At 40.4% G+C, this 14,129-nt stretch overlaps 1 protein-coding gene across 2 annotated transcripts in view; it reads left to right on the forward strand.

Annotated features, from left to right (window-relative positions):
* Nucleotides 1–14,129, forward strand: part of LOC147731673 (uncharacterized) — a 32,464-nt gene that overhangs the window by 6,925 nt on the left and 11,410 nt on the right. Inside the window, exon 3 of one of the 2 annotated variants that reach the window (XM_086958785.1) lies at nt 6,094–6,153. The gene's annotated coding sequence lies outside the window, so the exon portion shown is untranslated. Of the gene's footprint in view, nt 1–5,985; nt 6,154–14,129 lie in introns of those variants that run through there. The other variant, XM_086958786.1, reaches the window with a different exon arrangement.

Here is a 14,129-nt window from a genome sequence, read left to right on the forward strand (position 1 = left end):
AAGAAAACAGCATTCAAGGATCGACTCGACAACAATGCCCACAACAGCAAGGAACTTTTCAACATCGTCAAGGAATTTTCCAATCCCTCGGCCAACTCCAACGACATCACCCCCTCTCAAACCCTCTGCGACTCCCTAGCCTCTTTTTTCCACAACAAGATTGCAGACATCCACAACAGCTTTGACAACCAACCCGGAAACCAACCCACCCTACCATCTGCTGACCATCTTCCCCCCGTGAACACCCTCAACGCTTGGAACCCAATCTCCACTGATGACACCATCCGCCTGATGAATTCCATCCACTCAGGATCCCCCACAGACCCATGCCCTCACCACATCTTCAACAAAGCAGACTCCGCCATAGCACCGCACCTCCGAAACGTCATCAACTGCTCCTTCAACTCAGCTACCTTCCCAGAAGACTGGAAACACGCTGAACTCACCGTCCTTCTGAAAAAACCAACAGCGGACCCCACCGAACTCAAAAATTACCGCCCCATCTCGCTTCTTCCATTCCCGGCCAAAGTCATCGAGAAATCCGTCAACAACCAGCTTGCCGCTTTCCTCGAAGCCAACAAATCCCTCGACCCCTCACAATCTGGCTTCCGAGCAAAACACAGCACTGAGACCGCCCTCATCGCAGCAACAGACGACATTCGAACTCTACTGGACAATGGAGACACAGTCGCCCTCATCCTCCTCGACCTCTCTGCAGCATTCGATACAGTCTGCCACAGCACCCTTCTACAACGCCTCAATAACATCGGAATCCAAGGAAAAGCACTTGAATGGATCACCTCGTTCCTCACCGGAAGAACCCAGAGAGTCCGCCTTCCTCCATTCAAGTCCGAGGCCTCTGAAGTCATCTGCGGCGTACCTCAAGGATCCTCACTCAGTCCCACCCTCTTCAACGTATACATGAGCCCCCTCGCGGCCATCGCATGCCAACACAACCTCAACATCATCTCCTACGCGGACGACACTCAACTAATCCTCTCTCTCACCAATGACCCCAGCACCGCCAAAACTAACCTACACGATGGAATGAAAGAAGTTGCCGAATGGATGAAACAAAGCCGTCTGAAACTGAACTCAGACAAAACAGAAGTCCTCATCTTAGGTACTTCCCCCTCTGCATGGGACAACTCCTGGTGGCCGGAAGCCCTCGGAAAAGCACCCATCCCGACAGACCACGCACGGAACCTTGGCGTCATCCTGGATTCTTCACTCTCAATGAACAGACAAGTCAGCGCCGTATCCTCTTCCTGCTTCAACATTCTTCGCATGCTCAGAAAAACATTTCGCTGGATCCCCTCCGAAACCAGGAAAACAGTCACCCACGCTCTGGTCACGAGCCGACTGGACTACGGAAACACCCTCTACGCGGGTACTACCCCAAAACTCCAGAAGAAACTCCAACGAATCCAAAACGCATCAGCCAGGCTCATATTAGACATCCCACGCAACGAACACATCTCTGGTCACCTTAAAGACCTCCACTGGCTACCCGTCAATAAGAGGATCACTTTCCGACTGCTTACCCACGCACACAAATCACTCTACGACATCGGACCAGATTGCCTCAACTCTCGACTGTCCTTCTACACCCCCTCCCGCCAACTACGGTCTTCCAGCCAAGCCCTCGCCACGGTACCTCGCATCAACAAGACCACCATGGGAGGCAGATCCTTTTCATACCTGGCTGCTAAAACATGGAACTCACTCCCCGCTTACCTTCGCCTCACCCAGAACCACCTAGCGTTCAGAAAGCAGCTTAAAACGTGGATATTTGACAAATAATCCTCCTCCCCTTCCTAAGCGCCTTGAAACCCTCTGGGTATGTAGTGCGCTATACAAATTTTATGACTTGACTTGACTTGACTACTACATACACCCTCTATACTACATACACCCTCTATACTACATACACCCTCTATACTACATACACCCTCAATACTACATACACTCTCTGTACAAACACTCTCTGTACATACAATCTTCATACACAATCTCTAAAACACACTCTGATACACATGATATGTATTACGCTCTGTTATCTATGCTCTCTGTATTATACTTTCTGTGTTATGCTCTATGTGTTATGCTCTGTCTTACGCTCTCTGTTTTACGCTCTCTGTTTCTTACACTCTGTTTAGTACACTGTTTATACACGCTCTCTAAGATACACTCTGTTACACATTATATATATATCACGCTCTGTTATCTATGCTTTCTGTATTATGCTTTCTGTGTTAGGCTCTCTGTGTTATGGTCTCTATCTTGCGCTCTTTGATTCTTACACTCTGTTCCCTACGCCCTTTTCTTACGCTCTGTTTCTTACTCTGTTTCTTACTCTGTTTCTTACTCTCTGTTTCTTACTCTCTGTTTCTTACTCTGTTTCTTACTCTCTGTTTCTTTTACTTACTCTCTGTGTATTACGCTCTGTGTATTACGCTCTGTGTATTACGCTCTGTGTATTACGCTCTGTGCATTACGCTCTCTGCATTACGCTCTCTGCATTACGCTCTCTGCATTACACTCTCTGTATTACGCTCTCTGTATTACGCTCTCTGTACCGCATTCTCTGTACTACATTGTAAGAGTAGTTCAGAGAGTGTGTTGCAAAGAACATGGTACAGAAAGCGTGGTGCAGGAAGCGTGGTGCAGAAAGCGTGGTGCAGAAAGCGTGGTGCAGAAAGCATGGTGCAGAGAGTCTGGTGCAGAGAGCATGATGCAAAAAGTATAATGCAGAGAGTGTGGTGCACTATAAGTTGGCAATCGCTGATGATGATAAAGTGAGTGCAGGTGAGAACCAATCTGCAAACTCCAATTGGGTTGCTTACGTGAGGCATTGCCAACTTTTTCACATCTTTTCACTTTCTATACATTCTCGGTCTGGCGCTCTCTGTCTGGCGCTCTCTGTCTGGCGCTCTCTGTCTGGCACTCTCTGTCTGGCGCTCTCTGTCTGGCGCTCTCTGTCTGGCGCTCTCTGTCTGGCACTCTGTCTCTTACGCTCTGTGTCTTACGCTCACCCTCTGTACTACATACACCCTCTGTACTACGTACACCCTCTGTACTACATACACCCTCTGTACTACATACACCCTCTGTACTACATACACCCTCTGTACTACATACACCCTCTGTATATACACTCTGTACATACACTCTTTAACACACTCTCTGTACCATACTCTCTGTACCACACTCTCTGTAACACACAATCTCTTTACATACTCTCTGTACACACTTCCTATATTACTCGCTCAGTATTATGCTCTCTTTAATTTATTACACACTTTCTAGCACATTTCAATACTTTGTTGTAGAGTACGTTTGACATCCTCAACCTCTCCCTCCACCGTCCCTTCAATGCTGCAATCGCTCCTCTGCTTCTCTTTGCACCGTCCTTTCAATAATGCACTCTCTCCTCAGCTTCTCCCTGCACCGTCCCTTCACTAATGCACTCTCTGCTCAGCTACCCATTGCATTGTCCCTTCACTGCTGCACTCTCATCAACTTCTCACTGCATCATCCCTCCACTGTGGTGCTGAGAGCATAAGGCAAAGAGCATAGTGCAGAGAGCGTTGTACAGAGAGCAAGAGAGAATAAACATAACATTAGCCAAATTGAAAAGATAACTTTTCACAAACTGTACAAAAACAGCATATCGAAACAACTTCATGCACAGTAGTGCATATCGCTGCAGGAAGACGCCACGGGCCATGTTGGACCTACAAAAAAGATAAGAAACATAAGATTAGCCTAGAAAAACAAACATGGCTTACCTCTGAACGAAAACAACAACATACATACCCGTCTCAACAGCTTCGTGCACAGTGGTGCACACGGCTGCAGGGAGACGCCACGGGCCATGTTGGATCTACAAAAGACAAAAAAAACATAAGATTATTGCAAAAGAAAAGATAGCTTACCTCAAACTGCAAAAGAGCCGCGGATCAGAACAACTCAGTGCACAGTAGTGCACATCGCTGCAGGGAGATGCACGGGCGATGTTGGACCTAGAAAAACGAAAATATACCTTTTCCAAAAAATTTGTAAACAAAAAAAAAACATACATACCGTTCAAAGGAGTACTGAGCAACTTCTTTCAGAGAGGGTCAGAGCAAAATGGCCTTTACATATCTACAGCCATTTTCATAGTTGGGTCTGTGCTGGGTCTGTGCTTTTGTTGTTCTGAGCAACACATAAGGACACTCACTGTCTAAAGAACAGCAAAACTTAAAGGCCCCCAAATACACTCTCTATATTATGATCTCTGTATTATGCTCTCTGTATTAAACTCTCTGTACCACACTCTCTGTACAATGCTCTCTGTACCACACTCTCTGGACTACACTCTCTGGACTACGCTCTCTGTACAATGCTATCTGTACATACACCCTCTGTACTACATACACCCTCTATACTACATACACCCTCTATACTACATACACCCTCTATACTACATACACCCTCTATACTACATACACTCTCTGTACATACACTCTCTGTACATACAATCTTCATACACGATCTCTAAAACACACTCTGAGACACATGATATGTATTACGCTCTGTTATCTATGCTCTCTGTATTATACTCTCTGTGTTATGCTCTATGTGTTATGCTCTGTCTTACTCTCTCTGTTTTACGCTCTCTGTTTCTTACACTCTGTTTAGTACACTGTTTATACACGCTCTCTAAGATACACTCTGTTACACATTATATATATATATCACGCTCTGTTATCTATGCTTTCTGTATTATGCTTTCTGTGTTAGGCTCTCTGTGTTATGGTCTCTATCTTGCGCTCTTTGTTTCTTACACTCTGTTCCCTACGCCCTTTTCTTACGCTCTGTTTCTTATTCTGTTTCGTACTCTGTTTCTTACTCTCTGTTTCTTACTCTCTGTTTCTTACTCTCTGTTTCTTACTCTCTGTTTCTTACTCTCTGTGTATTACGCTCTGTGTATTACGCTCTGTGTATTACGCTCTGTGCATTACGCTCTCTGCATTACGCTCTCTGCATTACGCTCTCTGCATTACGCTCTCTGTATTACGCTCTCTGTATTACGCTCTCTGTACCGCATTCTCTGTACTACATTGTAAGAGTAGTTCAGAGAGTGTGTTGCAAAGATCATGGTACAGAAAGCGTGGTGCAGGAAGCGTGGTGCAGGAAGCGTGGTGCAGAAAGCGTGGTGCAGAAAGCGTGGTGCAGAGAGTCTGGTGCAGAGAGCATGATGCAAAAAGTATAATGCAGAGAGTGTGGTGCACTATAAGTTGGCAATCGCTGATGATGATAAAGTGAGTGCAGGTGAGAACCAATCTGCAAACTCCAATTGGGTTGCTTACGTGAGGCATTGCCAACTTTTTCACATCTTTTCACTTTCTATACATTCTCGGTCTGGCACTCTCTGTCTGGCGCTCTCTGTCTGGCGCTCTCTGTCTGGCACTCTCTGTCTGGCGCTCTCTGTCTGGCGCTCTCTGTCTGGCGCTCTCTGTCTGGCACTCTCTGTCTGGCGCTCTCTGTCTGGCGCTCTCTGTCTGGCGCTCTGTCTCTTACGCTCTGTGTCTTACGCTCACCCTCTGTACTACATACACCCTCTGTACTACATACACCCTCTGTACTACATACACCCTCTGTACTACATACACCCTCTGTACTACATACACCCTCTGTACATACACTCTGTACATACACTCTTTACCACACTCTCTGTACCATACTCTCTGTACCACACTCTCTGTAACACACAATCTCTTTACATACTCTCTGTACACACTTCCTATATTACTCTCTCAGTATTATGCTCTCACACTCTCTATACACACACACACTCTAACACGCTTTAAACGCACAAAATCTACCCAACACTCTTTACTACAATAAACTACACAATATTAAGTACATGCTTATCTAAAAACACTATAGTACAAATGCAACTCACTATTATTTATGACTTGCTCAAAAATACAAATACACTTTACTAAACACTTTCATTACCTTACCTTCTTTCTTGTAATACAATACATTAATAAATACTATTATTAAAAGTACTAACTAATGCATTTTTCTCATTTTTCATAGGTTGGCAATTATTCCTTACAAGATCACAAGTTGCTAATTGCGTGTCCAAACAACATCGAGGTAAAAGTACATAACTGTTTTTGTTTCTCTATCCACTTGTAACAGTAAAAAGACTTTTAACAACATCAAATAGTATAGATCTATAAACAAGATAACATAACTCATTTACTCTCTATATATACATATATATATTCACTGAAAAAACCATAGGTTTCACACCAGTTATAGTTAGCTGGAAATTTTACTGATATAAAACCATTGAAATTCCCACGTTATAGTTAGTCGGACTCACTATAACTTGCGCGTGCAATGCACTGCTGATGACATCACATATTACATCACTCATGACATGGTCAGTGACATCACTCATGACATCACTGATGACACCATCCAGTGAATATGTGTCTTTCTGAAAAATAAATATTAGTGAGTTATGTTTAAATATTTAAATATATATATTAGTGTTTCACTTTGTGTATAAGTGGCTACATGTGTTGGTAAGTAGCTACATGCGTATGTATATGGGTTATTAGATATTTTTATTAGTATCAGTATGACTGTCTATATGGTTTAGTGGGGGTATTACTTAGCACATAGATGCATGAGTGACTGACTCTTTGTTTGTATGTGTTTTGAAGACAGCATATGTACAGGACTGTATGGGTGGATGAGTGTCTATATGTGTTTGTTAGTGAGTGAATGACTGTCTCACTAGTGTCTTTATCAGTACCTACATATGTTTTAATCTAGTATATATGAATATTGATGTATATAAGTGAGTATATGTGAGAGTAAGAGATTGTAAGAGTTCCTGTTTAAATAAGTATGTGTTTCTATAAGTGATTGTTTAAGAGAATAAATATGTGTAATTTTAAATAGAAGTAAGGTGGAAGTGTGTGTATAACTCTATATTCAAATAAATGGATGTTCAATAGTTTATTTGCACGTGTGAATATGTGTGTGAGTAACTTTTGGATGAATGTCGGTGTGTAACAGGATGTATAGGTGTATCACTTCATATGATGAGTGAGTATATGTATGAGTGACTATATAGAACTGTTGGTGAAAGAGTGGATGTGTATATAGATAGTGGAATTACTGAATTGCTTGTTGTAACTGATATAGGTATCTCCATTTTTTAAAAAATTTCAGTTTCTATTTTTGAATATGTGTCTCAAGGGTTACATTATAGTGAAAGGAGGTCTGTCACTATGTCACAAGGATGGTGTCATGAGTGATGTCACTGACCATGTCATGAGTGATGTAATATGTGATGTCATCAGCAGTGCATTGCACGCGCAAGTTATAGTGAGTCCGACTAACTATAACGTGGGAATTTCAATGGTTTTATATCAGTAAAATTTCCAGCTAACTATAACTGGTGTGAAACCTATGGTTTTTTCAGTGAATTTAATAGGTTTTTTAAATGCTAATTCCTAACTATAACTGGTGTGAAACCTATGGTTTTTTCAGTGAATTTCAAAGGTTTTTTTAATGCTAATTCCTAACTATAAGTTTCACTTTATAAATAAGACTGTTAGCACTCTAGTTGTTCTTTTTAACACTCTGGTACATTTTCTCATTGGGCTACAGTTGGGCTACATCTAGTTGAATTTTGGGCTACATTTTCAATTTTTGATCTCTGGTGGCCATCTTTGGGCTACAATGGGCTACTTTGGGCTACATTTGGGCTACATTTTGGCTCTAACATATATTAAGCCCAATGTAGCACAATACATATTTTTCTAAAGTTAATGTTTTTTACAAACCACTTCAGAATAGAGCTACCTGTCCCTACAATTTTCCCAATTTTTTTTAAAAAAATTATTTTGGGGAGCGCCCCGAAAAGCGTATTTTTACAAAGCGCCCCGGGGCGCGCTCCGGGGAGCGTCCCGTGAGCGCCAATATCGCAAACGAAAACATAATCGTGACGTATCGCGTAGCCGCGACCGCGTGATACGCACGGCGTAAGCGCACCCGGAAGTACTCGAGCGAATACGATCGCACAACGTAAACTTCCGACGCGCTTACGCTGCGCGACCCGGGGCGCGCCCCCGGGCGCGCCCCGGGCGCGTAGCGTAAGCGCGTCGGGTCATGTGAGCAGAAAATAACACTTTTCATTGGTTCATAACAGTTTTGGTTTCATAATGATGAAGCCCCTGGTCTTGTGACCTGAAAATAACACTTCTCATTGGTTCAGGACAGTTTTTTTTTCTAAATGATGAAAGACCCCACCTTTTTTCCTTATTCTGACTTTGTCCTTTGACTGAGGAAGACCTGTTTGTTGCTCTGTCTACTTTTTTGCTCTTTGAGTAATATTTTGTACTATAAAATGGCTTCATTAGTAGCATCAGCTGGTGCATCTGCCCCACCACCACCACCACAACCACCAAGAGGACCAGCTCCAAATTATGTTGGTGGTCAAGAACAGGAGGAGGAAGAGGAAGAGGAAGAGGAGGAGGGGAGAAGAAGATGGCTGCCTGAAGAAAACACACCTTATAAACCCAAACCACACTTCATTTGGCAGTTTTTTTCAATTCCAGAGGGGAAAAAAAAGGTGAATGCGCCCAAAGTCACTTGCCTCATCTGCAATGATGAACTTTCACGGGGCAACCCAAATAAGAAATATTCTTTTGGTAACTATACCATGATTCGGCACATGACAAGAAAGCATCCAAACAACTACTCTCGTGCAGAGTTCCGGGAAATGGCCAGTAACCTCCCCCATTCATCAAAGACCCCCTCCCAAAGAAACCAACCCACTTCCTCGCAACCAGAAACATCCGAGGTGATGCCTTGCATTCAGCCGAGATTTGCTGATTTTAAAATTACTTGCACTGCTTGTGGCAAACTTATCTCCTATGGGGAAAAAAGTGTGAAACTCATCGTCCTTGCAGGTGATAATCACAAGTGCCCCAAAAATAAGTAATTTTTTGGGTTTTTTGTTTTTTTGCTCCAGTTGAGCCAGTTTCAATTCCCTTTTTTTGTTTCTCCCCCCAAAAAAATACAAAAAAATATATAAAACTGTTTTGAAAAGCCAAAAAAAGTTCAAAAAGTTCAAAAAACACAAAAAAAAATATAAAACAACAAAAAGAAGAAAAAAAAAAGTTCTTTTTAGAACTACCTCCAATTTCTAAATCAAAACTTCATTTTTTAAACACTCTGTCACCTTTTTTCATCATAGTGCGCTCCCAGGGCCGCTCCCCGGTGCGCGCACCGTGCGCTTCCCCCGCGCAAAACGAAAAAAAAAAATATATATTTTAAATGCCCCGCGGGGCCCTTTTATAGCCCCCACATCAAACCTAGGGGGTCAAAGGGGTCTATCCCTGACGCCTTATGGTCAGTTCCCACTTTGTTTTAGCCACCTCTTATGTCTCGATTTTACCGAGACACAAGATGGCGACCGCTCTGGACTGTTTCGAATGTTTACAGACACCCGAGAGCCAATCAGCTTTCCATGCGCACCTCGCGTGGCGCGCCTGGAGCGCTCTCCGGTGCGCGCACCGGAGCGCTGCTATAGATATATATATTTTTTTGAACCTAAATTACTCAAAATCCACTGGAGCACATATCTTGAGACATAGCAAAGGCACATCGGGCTACCAGTCCCTACAATTTTGCCAAGTTTGGTGTAAATCCATTCAGCCGTTCGGGCTAAAAGTGAAATCGACCGCCCTATGGAAATTAACATGGGGAAAACGCGTTTTGGGACCCCCCTTTTATCTCGGCCCCCGCTTGACGAATCCCCCCCAAACTTTCAAGGAAGGACCGGAGCTCGACGAGGCCATTTTCAGGAAATTTTGAGGCAGATTCGTCAACCGGTGCCAAAGTTATTCCAAATAGAATTTTGAGATTTAACATTGAAAAAAATCCTAACTATAACTACCTACTGGCGACCGCCAGTAGGTAATATATATATATATATATATATATATATATATATATATATATATATATATATATATAGATATATATGTGTGTGTGTGCATGTATATAGATATATTTATATATATATATATGTTTATAGAATAGCCTAATTAAATTAAAAATATAAATACTCAAGTATAAATAAAAGACCTAAATATTATAAAAGTAATACTTAAAAGATTACCAGGAAAAAAATAGGCTAGAAATTAAAAGAAATAAAAATAAATCTCATTAATAACTATAATATAAATATAGCAATTTTGCCGTAAACTGTAACTATATACAAATAGCACATACTCAATATACTCTTTAGACAACAGTTTAAGAAATAAAAATCAGCGTAGCAATAAATATGATCAAAATACTGCAAGCGGATTATCATCAGGGGCATTTAAGATTTTCAAGTAATTCAAGAGGGAGACAATGTTTACCAAATAGCACATTTGCTATTATACACAACTATAGCAAAGTTGCAAATACATGGACTAAAGAAGATTTACATCACATTATGGACTTAGGTGAAGCTTTATACACAGATATGCATTCAATTAATAGTCAAATACTTATGCATCCAGACGAATTGCCAAATTTTATACAACACAATAACACTATCTATGCACTTAAGCTTAAAGAACCATCATATGGAGACATATTAAAACATTTTGACCCATCAACACCAACATTAATAACAACATTAAAAGCTGCACTAGATTGTAACTCAGGTGTTTTACTTTGCATGGAAAAGTATGTTATTTCTATTATAAACAATAACAATTCATACTTTGTATTTGATTCACATAGCCGCGATAACACAGGAATGCCTCACCCAAATGGAACATGTATTACTATACAAATACCATTTGAAAATCTTCTAGACTACATCACTAAGCTTGCACATAGCATTAAAGGTCCAAATGATAATTGCGTGCCATATGAATTAACTCCTATAAATATAACTACTATTAAAAAAGATACGCTTCAAAAAGCAATAGTCAATAATGAACAAAATAGAAATTCTATACCAAGAAAATATATATATGTGCATTCTACTGAAGCATGTTCTAATTTTTTTACACACGCCTTTCAGACACGTATAGAAAGAGCAAAAAATATCATACGTGAATCAAAATTCAGAACCTTTACTAATGTAGAACAGCCATCAACATCATTAGCTAATACTCTTAGTACTAGATCAGATCCAAATCCATTTTTAACTCCTACAACACGTACAGAACTAACTACGACTAACAGCCATCACATAGATCCACCACAATATACTAGTACACCACAGAATAATACTACAACTAACACATATGCTAGTATAGTTAGAAAAACACTTCAGCAAAATAGCATAAACAAACATTTAGAAAAACAAACATCACAAGGTAATTTACATGCCAACACATATACAGATATTAATGATCATGTTTATAAACCTATTCCTGTAAGTAATACAATAATAATTCCTGAAAATAGGGCCAATAGCATATTGACTAAAAGTCTAACAGACACAAATAGAGACATAAATAATGATAATTTGGCACAACCTCCACAAGATATAGATAAAGTTAATAGAACACAGGAGCATAAACAAAACACCATTTAAAACACATCACAATATTCACAATCTCTAACAATGAGTCTATTTGCTATACTACACAACTACTGTAAACCAGCATCTACTTGGGACACTTTAGATGTAAATTGTATAATGGATCTTGGAGATGCTTTATATACTGAAATGCACTCTCTTAATAACGATAATTGTGAACTACTACATAATTTACCTAATTACATAGTTCACAATAACATAATCTATTCTACTAAGCTGAAAAAAAGCTTTCAAGGTGAGATAAATGAAGACAACAAAAGTAAAAATGCTAAATTAATGTCAGCATTAACTTCAACAATTAATTTAGAAAATGGTGTTTTAATCTGTATAGAAAATAATGCAATTTCGGTATTTAAAAATAACCATTCTTACTTTATATTTGATTCACATAGCCAAGATGAAAAAGCAATACCACATCCTAATGGAACATGTATTGCTATAGAAATAGAATCTATTAATCAACTTATCCAATACATCATAAAGTTACCTAATAAAGGAAGACTAACACATTCACAAAGTATTAGTTTACAATTAACTCCTGTAAAAATTATAACAATTAGCCAAAAATCACTTAACGCAACACTAAAAAACACTAGCGAGAATAAAATGAAGTCTAAAAAAAACATATATGTCCATACTACAAAAGTATTGGTAAATGCATTAACACATATTACAACTACAAACATACAAGTCAGAAATACAAGTACAAACACAGTAAACAGCAATAGTCAAGCAAATGAAGAGCTTTTAACAACACACAGTAATGTCACTGCTGACATAACTAATAGCAATGACAATGTCATAACTGTATCATTTACACATAGTGATCAATTACCAACACAAACTAGTAGGATACAGGCGCAAAAAACTAACAGGAAAAGAAAGCATACACAAGAAGCTGAAAATTCAGATAACACTGATACTAATATAAGGTTACAAACAACAACTGAAATAATAAGTAGCTTTCATGCCCAAATAAGATATGGTCCGGAGTATGCTTGCACTATTTGCAATCAATTATGGCATAAACAGAATTTAGTAAAAACACACAGTATTACAAAGAAAGCAAAATTCTTAGAGTGTAACATTAGCAAATTCAAAACTGATGAGATATGTAAAACATGTTACACATATATCAATAACAACAAAATACCCCCTTGTTCTTTTTATAATGGTATGACTTTTCCTAATATTCCAGCAGCTTTACAGTTGCATAATTTAGAAGAAAGATTAGTATCACCAAGAATACCTTTTTTACAAATTAGAGCACTACCACGTGGGTTCCAAAAATCTCTATCAGGTGCAGTAGTTAATGTACCTGCAGATGTTATGACAACTGTTACTGTTTTACCTAGGCAAGTTAATGATAACATGACGATTCCCATTAAATTAAAAAGAAAATTAAGTTACAAATCTTATACACATTTTGAGAAGGTGAGACCTAATAAAGTTAAACACGCTGCAATATATTTAGCAACTACTAACTCTTGGGGGGAGACTACTGAATCTCACGTCACCTGCCTGAGCGTTCTAGCGCTTTGCAGGAGTACAGGTGAGCTCCTATTTAAGGCGAGCACTTCTGTTGCTCTGCCTTTGGTAAGGTGCCTTTAGGTGCTTTGTTGCTGCTGGTATTACAGCGCGCTGCGCTTGGCTTATTTTAAAAAATCCCGTTTTTCTATTTCTGTTCAATTTATTTAGTTCTACCTTGTTTTTAACTTGCATCCTGTGCTGGCCCCATACTTGCACTATAATTGTGCCCCCACCGCGTTTTGGACGGAGTTATTCACCTTATTGTTGCCTGTTCGTGGCGCCGGTCGCCATCTTGGGGGGGGACTACTGAATCTCACGTCACCTGCCTGAGCGTTCTAGCGCTTTGCAGGAGTACAGGTGAGCTCCTATTTAAGGCGAGCACTTCTGTTGCTCTGCCTTTGGTAAGGTGCCTTTAGGTGCTTTGTTGCTGCTGGTATTACAGCGCGCTGCGCTTGGCTTATTTTAAAAAATCCAGTTTTTCTATTTCTGTTCAATTTATTTAGTTCTACCTTGTTTTTAACTTGCATCCTGTGCTGGCCCCATACTTCCACTATAATTGTGCCCCCACCGCGTTTTGGACGGAGTTATTCACCTTATTGTTGCCTGTTCGTGGCGCCGGTCGCCATCTTGGGGGGGGACTACTGAATCTCACGTCACCTGCCTGAGCGTTCTAGCGCTTTGCAGGAGTACAGGTGAGCTCCTATTTAAGGCGAGCACTTCTGTTGCTCTGCCTTTGGTAAGGTGCCTTTAGGTGCTTTGTTGCTGCTGGTATTACAGCGCGCTGCGCTTGGCTTATTTTAAAAAATCCCGTTTTTCTATTTCTGTTCAATTTATTTAGTTCTACCTTGTTTTTAACTTGCATCCTGTGCTGGCCCCATACTTGCACTATAATTGTGCCCCCACCGCGTTTTGGACGGAGTTATTCACCTTATTGTTGCCTGTTCGTGGCGCCGGTCGCCATCTTGGG

This window comes from Lissotriton vulgaris, chromosome 2_1 (genome assembly GCF_964263255.1).
Source record: "Lissotriton vulgaris chromosome 2_1, aLisVul1.2, whole genome shotgun sequence".
NCBI classification, from domain to species: domain Eukaryota; kingdom Metazoa; phylum Chordata; class Amphibia; order Caudata; family Salamandridae; genus Lissotriton; species Lissotriton vulgaris.